The 9195-nt window shown below is 48.0% G+C and overlaps 1 protein-coding gene across 5 annotated transcripts in view; it reads right to left on the bottom strand.

Annotated features, from left to right (window-relative positions):
* LOC140421129 (synaptotagmin-like protein 2) overlaps window positions 1–2096 on the bottom strand; it is a 169658-nt gene extending 167562 nt beyond the window's left edge. For all 5 annotated transcript variants that reach the window (XM_072505555.1, XM_072505553.1, XM_072505557.1 and 2 more), the window contains exon 1: window positions 1962–2096. The gene's annotated coding sequence lies outside the window, so the exon portion shown is untranslated. The remainder of the gene's footprint in view (window positions 1–1961) is intronic.
* Between the last annotated feature and the right edge of the window lie 7099 nt (window positions 2097–9195).

A 9195-nucleotide genomic window follows, 5' to 3' on the forward strand; every position in this document is an offset into this window, starting at 1 on the left:
TGTGATGGAATACTCTCCACTTGCCCGGGTGAACACAGCTCAAGCAACACTCAGGAAGTTCAACAGCATGTGTTGCTTCAGCAAGGAAAACTCAATCAGGTTAGTCAGGCATTGTTTGTCTTTAACAAATCCATTTTGGCTATCCCTTATTAACCTACACTTCTCCAAATGAGAATTAATCTGGCCCTCAACAATAGTCTTTAGTAGTTTTCCCACTACTGACATTAAACAGATTGGCTTGTAGTTACCTGGCATGTAGTTACCTGGCTTTTCCTTCTCTCTCGGACAACACTCAAATATTGAATGAGCATTAAAAGATTATGATCAGGGCTTCTGAATCCATCCTAACTTCCCTCAGCAACTTAGAACATATATCTGGACTGGGTGGCTTGTTGACTTTGGGTCGATGCCTCTTTTCTAATACAATATTAACTTTATCCTCTTCTTTTGTGAGGACGGATTCAGTACTTTAGTCATACCCTCTGCTGCCACAAGATTTAATTACTTGTCCTGAATTAGTCCCGCTATTCATTAACTATCTTTTTAAAAATAGGTTTATTAAAAGGAAAACCGGGGGGCGGCACTGTGGCGCAGTGGTGAGCACCGCTGCCTCACAGCGCCGAGGACCCAGTTTTGATCCCAATCCCAGGTCACTGTCAGTGTGGAGTTTGCACATTCTCTCCGTGTCTGCATGGGTCTCACCCCCAAACCCAAAAATGTGCAGGTCGGTGGATTGGCCATGCTAAATTGCCCCTTAATTGGGAAAAAAGAATTGGGTACTCTGCATTTTATGTTGTCTGCTAATCCTTTCTCATACTCTCACAACCTTTTTTTTATTTTTCCCTTGCACTCTCTGCATTCAGCCTGTTTTCTGATTGTATTCTCCACCCAACATTTATCATAAACCCCCTTTTGAGTGTTATTTTAAACTTCATTTGTTTTGTCATCCATCAAGCTCTACCTTTCTTCCGTACGGGAATGTTTAGTTTGTCCCAAACTATCTCTGCTTTGGAGGTCGACCATTCTTATTTATTGGCTAGTCCAGCTATTCAGAACCGTGCACAGGCCCCTCTTGGAGTACCCCTTTTGTCTTTACACCCCAAACCTCAGAAAATATAATGATCTAGGGAGCAGCACAGATTCGTTGGAATTGTACCAGGTGTCATAGGAGGGCAATTTGTAGAATGTAACATCTACCCCCTCGGGCTGAGAAGGTTTAATGATCTGATCAATGCAATTAAAATTTATGAAGCAATTGAAGAGAGGAGATAGTAGTTCTTCTGGTGGTGGAATCAGCCCAGTCTTAAAAATGAGAGTTGGACCATTTAGTACTGAAATCAGAAAGCACACCTTCACACAAAATGGTCGTGGAAAAACTGGAACTTGCTTCCCAAAAAGTCAGTTGAAATTGAAGACGGAGTTGGATTTTTGTTGGTGTTCAGGGGAGCAGGATGCAGGACAAGGGTGGATAAGGGGTGGAGGTACAGGTCAACCATGATTCAACTCAATGAAAGAATAGGCCCGAGGGGCTGAATAGCCTCACCCTGTCTCTCTGTCACCTCTTGACGATTCACCACGGAAGCAACATTTTCAAGCGCCAACAAGAAATTCGCAAATAACATCAGCAAACAGAGAAAGGATTGGGACAGAAAAGGTTATTTAACTAGTCGCGGTATAGATTCGGAGATCAGTGACTAGCTACTGTACAGTCAGCGCTGACATATCCATATACCACTCACCTGATAAGCTACTGGAACAAAAATAACTCAAGACTCTTAGGTGCCTGATTTCTTTTTTTTTTTGGGGGGGGGGGGGGGGGGAGGCAGGACCGGTTATTGGCTTCCTCTAAAATGAAACAAAACTTCCAAAATATGGATTCACATACAAGTAAAAATTAATCTTAAACATCCAGCAGTTAGTGTGTAACGATCGGCGCTACAGGAGTATAAAGAAACTTTTACCTTCTCCGGTACGTTGTATCAGGTGTTAAGAGGCAGTCACCATTCCAAAACATGGTTACTCTAAGTTGGAAAACTTTACAGCTTGCCCTCACACCCAATCCAAACAGGATCTCTTCACAGATATCTGTGCACACCCAGCTCGATAGGCAGCCACCAACAGAGGTAAAACCCGGCGTGGAGTTTCACAACAAAAACGAATCCGTCAATCCACCACAGGATCCAGCTTTATGTTTGGGTCCTAGATGGTCAAATGTCCAATATTTTCAAATGAATAAGGCAGCTTGAATAAAATCGTCCTGCCTAAAAGAGGATGCATGCAATTAAAACATAAATTGACCGTGGCAATGTGTACTCATAACGTTTTTATTCTTTGGTTTGGAAAACACTATTTTGAGGATTATTTTATTCTTTTATGGGCTGTGGGCATTGCTGGCTGGGTCAGCATTTATTGCCCAACCCATCCTTAATTGCCCGGTGGCTTTCTAGGACATTTTGAGAGGACATTTTTTTAAGAGTGAACTACACTTCTGTAGGTCTGGAGTCATCTGTAGGCCAGACCAGGTAAGGGCGGCTTCCCTAAAGGACATTAGTGAACCAGATGTTTTTTTAACGACAGTCGACAATGGTTTTGTTTTCATTCACATTGAAATGCATTTCATCTTGACTACCTTATTGTTACACTCATTGCAGGTGATATCGCTCCGATACAACTGGAATATTACGTTCTGTTCATTCTCAATCATGATAAAGACACCTTTCCCAAATGTTCAAAAACAAAATGCTGGAAATCTGCACCAAAGGTAGAAAGTTCTGGGAATGTTCAGCAGGTCAAGGGGAATCTGTGAAGAGGAAAATAGAGTAAATGAACAAGATTTTACTGCAGGCTTCAGGACCAAATGTGAATCCCAAGCTAGCAGTGGGACTGGCCCAATGATTTCATCAGAGGAGGCCTCCTAATTTACTGTCTCCTAGCCCATCATCCATCAATCAGAGGGCAGGTGGCTCTGAAACCACAGGAACCTCATGGGAAAGGTGAGTGCTGCTGAAGCAGGTAAGAAACCTCAGGGCATCTCCAGGTAAGTAAATAAAAAATTCAAGGGTGGAGGGTTCGGAGGAAAAACCGCTATGGGACGTTTTGGTGGTGTTACATTAAACACATTCTCAGCCAATGGTCCCCTTTTTGAGCTGTGGAACCTCTGACTCCATTTGATGCTTATATTGGCAGCTTTCTAGTTTAATTATTAGTGGTGTTTGGGGACATTTGTGATGATTTTTGTTTGGTCACATTAGGGTCACCATATTGGCCCAGTACAAGGTGGACACTAACTACTTCTCTACAATCTGATGTACGCATCTTAAATGCATCAATGTGCTTCAAACACTCCATGGGATAGTGAGATCCAAGTTCCATGAGGGAAATGAGCAGTGATCCCTGGTAGAAAGATAATGGGAGGGATTCTCCACTGCCCAACGCAGGCAGCGAGATTCGCAACCAGGCAGAGAATGATGTGTCGAGCAAAAAACGGGGCTGGCCCCACGCAAGTACTTGATATGCATTGATTTGACTATGATTGACGGGCTGGACACTGGATGCTGCACCTCTTCTCGATGATCCAGCCCTCTCAGGCAGGAGTCATGTGGGCGTGAATTGGTGCAAGTATTTATGAGCAGGGCCTGGGCACCATGGCTGTTGAGGGAGAGCAGGAAGGCAAAAAAACTCTCAAAACATCTTGTTGGGGGTATTTGCCTGGACCTCGGGGAGTACCACCCCACTGGGAGAAACAGGGCTGGTGCCGAAGAGCCTATCACTGACATGGATTCCAGCAGCCAATGGTACCCCTGTTGACAGGGGAGGATGGTGAGGATAGAACCCACCGCATCACAGGCTCGGTGACAATAACTGATGGGGATAGGGGTGCAGTGCGGACTATATCACGTCAAAGGGGCAGGGGAGCTAGTGGTGGGGGGCATGTAGCGGGTGATGCAGCAGTACAACTCAGGGTGGCCATGCACTGGATGGTCAAGGGAATGCTGTTCTTGCTAACATTCTCTGTCCCTCCTCCTGCAGATACATGGATTTCAGATTAAAGCCAGCTATGCTCACTATCTATCTGGCTGCTGCTGCCATTGCGGATACACGGAGGCTAGTGCAACAGGGCCAGCTCAGGGAGTACCCTGCAGAAGAGGAGCCTGCCCTAGAAAAGCAGGAGCCGGCTGGTGAGGCTCCAGTACCGCCCATCCAACAGGCTGAGGAGGAGGTGCGAAGGAGGCGCTGCATCAAGTCACATTTACACCTTCAGCACTTGTCTTTCAAGGAGCTGCAGGACCACGTGTACTGACGCCAACTCCGTCCCCAGGGAGACTGTGCGCCACCTGTGCCAGATGTCAGCACACCTGGCTCTGCAGGGATATGGAAGAGGACACCCACTCCTGGTGACGGTCCCTCTGAACTGTTATGTCACTGCTCATTCCAGGGCTCGAGCAGGGAACTATGTGGGATCTTGCAAATGCCCGCACACAGGTGCAGCCATGCTACCATGGATGCTGTAAGCACTCAAGCATCGGACTACGTCACTTTCAACGTGGACGAGGCCCACCAGGAAGTGTCCGATCGATGGCATGCCGTGGGTCCAGGGATGATCGACCTCATGCGTGTCGTCCTCCGAGCACCAGTTCGACATGAATGTCCAGTCGGTGTGCAACCACCAGCTGCACATCATGCACGTCTGTTCCCTACATCCAGACATCATGCACGACACACACATCCTGAGCCAAATGCTCGTTCGGTCAAGCAGAAATAAAGTTCATTGGCGACCATACTTCGCAGTTCGGTGTGCAGCCAGGTGCAGACAAGGTGTCGGCAATCAACACCATGAAGACCCCGGAGGGCAAGAAGGCGGTCCTCCGCTTCCTAGGGATGGTCAATTTCCTTGGGCTGTTTATCCCCAACCTTGCATCACGCAGCACAGCTCTACGCAATCTTGTCAAAAAAACTACGGACTTCCAGTGGCTCCCTGCTCATGAGCAAGAGTGGCGTGAGCTCAGGGCGAAACTACAGGCCATTGGTTCACATCATCCAAAAAGATCTCAATGATATGACGCCACGGCTACAACGTATCCTCCTGAAACTCCGCCGCTGCGATTTCGACCTGGTCTACACCCTGGGCAAAGAGCTCATTGTGGCCGACGCATTCTCTAGATCCATCACCACGCCGTGTGAGCAGTCGGACTTTGTCTGTCAGATAGACGCTCAGGTGAAGTTTTGTGCATCCAACCTTCCGCCCACTGATGAAAGAGTCGTGCAAATTCGTCAGGAGATGGCCAGGGATCCTTTACTCCAGCGGGTAATGCGATATCTCACGGATGGTTGGCAAAAGGGGCAGTGCCCCCAGTTTTATAATATAAAGGACGATCTAGCAGTAGTGGACGGCATATTATGAAGCTGGACAGGATAGTAATTCCACAGAGCATGCGAGAGCTGGTCCTCGGCCAAAACCACGAGGGTCACCTGGGGGTCGAAAAGTGTCACCGTCGAGCCCGAGATGCAGTATATTGGCCAGGCATCAGTCAGGATACCGCCAACACGGTCCTCAATTGCCCAACGTGTCAAAGGTTCCAGCCGGCTCAGCCCAAAGAGACTCTCCAGCCACATGAACTGGTGTCCTCCCCATGGTCCAGAATTGGTATTGACCTCTTTCATGCAAAGGGCCAAGACTATGTCCTCCTCGTGGATACTTTTCCAACTACCCCGAGGTGGTCAGACTGACTGACCTCACATCAGCAACGGTTATCAAGGCATGCAGAGAGATTTTTGCCCATCATGGCATTCCACTTACAGTTATGACTGATAATGGCCCTTGTTTCTTCAGCCAGGAGTGGACGGATTTTGCCTGGCTGTACAATTTTACGCACGTCATTTCAAGCCCCCACTAGCCCCAGTCGAATGGGGAGGCTGAAAAGGGGGTCCACATTGTTAAAAGAATGTTGTGCAAAGCTGCTGACTCGGGTTCGGATTTTAACCGGGCGATTCCTTTGTCCGCTGGCCTGTCCCCAGCACAGCTGCTAATGAACCGCACACTAGGGACGACGGTGCCGGCTATCCACATCCTGGACCTTGACAATTTTCGGGTCCTGCAGAGGATGCAACAGTCTCGGGATCAATGCAAGTCGGCGTACGACGCCCACGCCACAGATCTCCTCGCTCTGGCTCCTGCTGACCGGGTTCGTGTTCAGCTATCTGACGGTGGCTGGTCTGCCACGGCTGTGGTGGTTAAGCAAGTGGCCCCGAGATCGTTCCTCGTTTGCATGCATGGTGGCTCCTTTCTTCGGCGTAATAGGCGGGCGTGGAAGTAGCCTTACATGCTGGTTCCTCAGGACGTGCCCTTCCACGAGGCCACCGATCTGCCAGTTCTTTTACCAACCGATACATTGGAGGCAATTCCGCCCATTCAAGTGCAGGCGGCCCCTGACCCACCCTTGAGGCGGTCAACCAGAATTCGTCACCCGCCGCAGAGATTGAACTTATAGACTGAATGTTGCATTACCTTGTGATCCATTTACACATCTGTACATATTGTTTCTTCCTAATTTGTTATCTGCCCTCTATCTGCACTAGACACCTTCCCATGTAAATACGTTAACATACTTTGTATGTAGCCAGGCTCCTGTACACACACTCACTATTTATGGACCTACACACATTTTTGCTAAATAAGTTTAAAAAAAAGGGGGGGGGAGATGTCATAATTACACACAGGTATATGATGGTATACAGACAGGCAGTGATTGACACACAGGATGACCAACGAACACACAGAACACAGCAGCCAATCACCAGACAGGACACAACCACTATAAAGCCAGAGGGCACTAGTTTTCCCGCTCTCTTGGGATCCAGCCTCTGAGACAGTCAGAGCCCGTGAGCAGCAACTAGAACATACACCATGTGGTAGTAAGATAGTCTGGTCAGGTTAGCCTCAGGTCTCCAGTCAAGTCAGCTTAGTGTCAACCCACAGTTAAAGTATGTCTGATAGTTAAGAGTTCAATACAATCGAGTTGCATTTCTTCAAGTGTTGGAAGCCTGTCTCTCTCACTGCTGCAGTAAACGCAGTCCTTGCAGACCCGGCATACACAACACATCACCCTTGAGGTCATGCTGGAGGCAGTGCGAGAAAGGTGATAGCTCTTGTGCCTGATGGTGACCGGGTAGGTCACCCAGCCACAGTAAGCAGGCTGGCAAGAGGTGTAGAGCATGTGAGTATCCATTGTATGATCCAGAGGAACTGGGTACAGTGTTGTAAGAGGTTCAATGCACACCTTTGTTCTGGCAAGGTGCGTGCAACCTGACACATAGATGGCAGGTTTCCAGGTCTGCAGCCCCTTAGCAGACACACCAGCTGAGTAACCTGAGGGTACATAATGTTCCTGAACCTTGGGAGAAACATGTGCCCTGGGTAATAATTGACCTGTCAGCAAGGCTCAAATATTTAGCACCACTAAGAAGCAGACAGCACTAATAAATGCAGCTTCTTATTTAAATCAGCTGCTGGAATTGTTGTCCTTGTGGGAGAAGAGGGCACACAATTCAAGGGAGAGGGCTTGTCCAGACAGTGGAGTGCCCCCAAATTGCTATCCTTACTAAAATGGAGAAGGCAGCACTGGACATTGCAAAGGTGGCTATTATAACCCACACGAGGACCATATCTAATTGATCTCCCCATTTGCTCATAGAGTACGAGTTTGCATGGTGGGGGGGGAGGCCCGGCAGCTGGGATTCATCAGTGAGCCCTTTAAATGCTGCTCCCAGACCAGGAGTTCCAATCGTCCCGGGCTGGGACATTTGTGTGTACGTCTTGCTAGCGGCTTAATCTTTTGAGCTAAAATAACCTGATTAGCCGCTTTCCTTGTGTCTCCTGGATTAATACAGTGGCATTGAATGTGGAAGTGGGTAATGGAGAGATGGGAAACCTGCAGGCGAAGGTGAAAAGATATTAAAATCTGTAGATGAAGGGGATGGAATGCTCTCCTCCTCATCCGACGGTGTGCCAAAACGTCAACTGCATTTTATATCTTCCACAGGCCCGGTTGTAGAGGAGGAATGTGCCAGAGTTGCAGCAAAATCACAGCTCAGAGGAGATGGATATCGCAAAGCTAAGACCATCATATCACTCAAGTACACCAGCACAGATACACTCACATTGGTGGGTCGTTAAGCATGGTTGGAAAGGGTGACACTGGGCGAAGTGCATGTCATGAATGAACAGGAGGAAGTGAGAAAGGCTGCGGAAGCTATGTGCAGGTCCCCCCCTCTTCCCCCTTGATGCACTATCAATTACGACGAGACGAGAGTACAATGTAATCGAGGCTTTATTACACAGAGTTGTGTGGCCTCCTACAGCAGCTTACGAAACGGCTGCTGTTCGGAGAGCACACACATTTATACTCCGCCTCCTGGGCGGAGCCAGCAGGCAGGGATCTACCCCCTGTAGCCATCTGGGATGGCCACGTCCCGATTACAAAATGGACACTTTGCAAAGAATGCAGGGAAAATTGGACAATACCGAAAAGTAAGCAGGTGCAAGGTTTGTCTGTTGATTGGAGCTACAGCTCCCAGACAAGATTGAGATTGCAGAACCATCTACATACTAATGAGCCATCCCCGGGAACAAAAAGGCAACATTTAGGTAAACAATGCTAAGCCAGACACCCCGGCGCCAGAGGAGACTAAAACAAAGCAGACCAACGGTCACCTAGGACACGCCCAGCAACCAGGGAACCCACCCCTCTATTGGAGGAAAATCAATAGGAACGATTGGGAAACGGCCCAATTAATTGGGGCCAAGTTCAAGGCCTGCCCAAAAGCACGCAAAGCCCTTTTGGGTATAAAAAGGATTCCCAAAGAGAGAATCGCTCTCTTGGCCTTGGCTCTCAGCGAGGAGAGACCTGCCAAAGTTGCTCCAGACCAAGTAAGTTCCAAGTCAACGCACACCCCGAGATAGACGCTCTTAGTTTCTATCCTGTAACAGCTCAACCCAGCAGCCTCAGAACCGAGCAACGGCCATTGTCCCTCTGACTGAGTGGGTGCCCGAAGCTAAGTATAGGCTTTTAGCAGTAGTGATAGTTTAGTTTGTAGAGTTTTATGCATGAGTATATTTGACTGTGTGTGTAAATAAATGAGCATTGAGTTTGAACTTATTAACTGGTGTATCGAGTCTTTGATCAGTATTTGGTTTTG

The sequence above is a fragment of the Scyliorhinus torazame genome, chromosome 5 (genome assembly GCF_047496885.1).
Source record: "Scyliorhinus torazame isolate Kashiwa2021f chromosome 5, sScyTor2.1, whole genome shotgun sequence".
Lineage (NCBI taxonomy): Eukaryota > Metazoa > Chordata > Chondrichthyes > Carcharhiniformes > Scyliorhinidae > Scyliorhinus > Scyliorhinus torazame.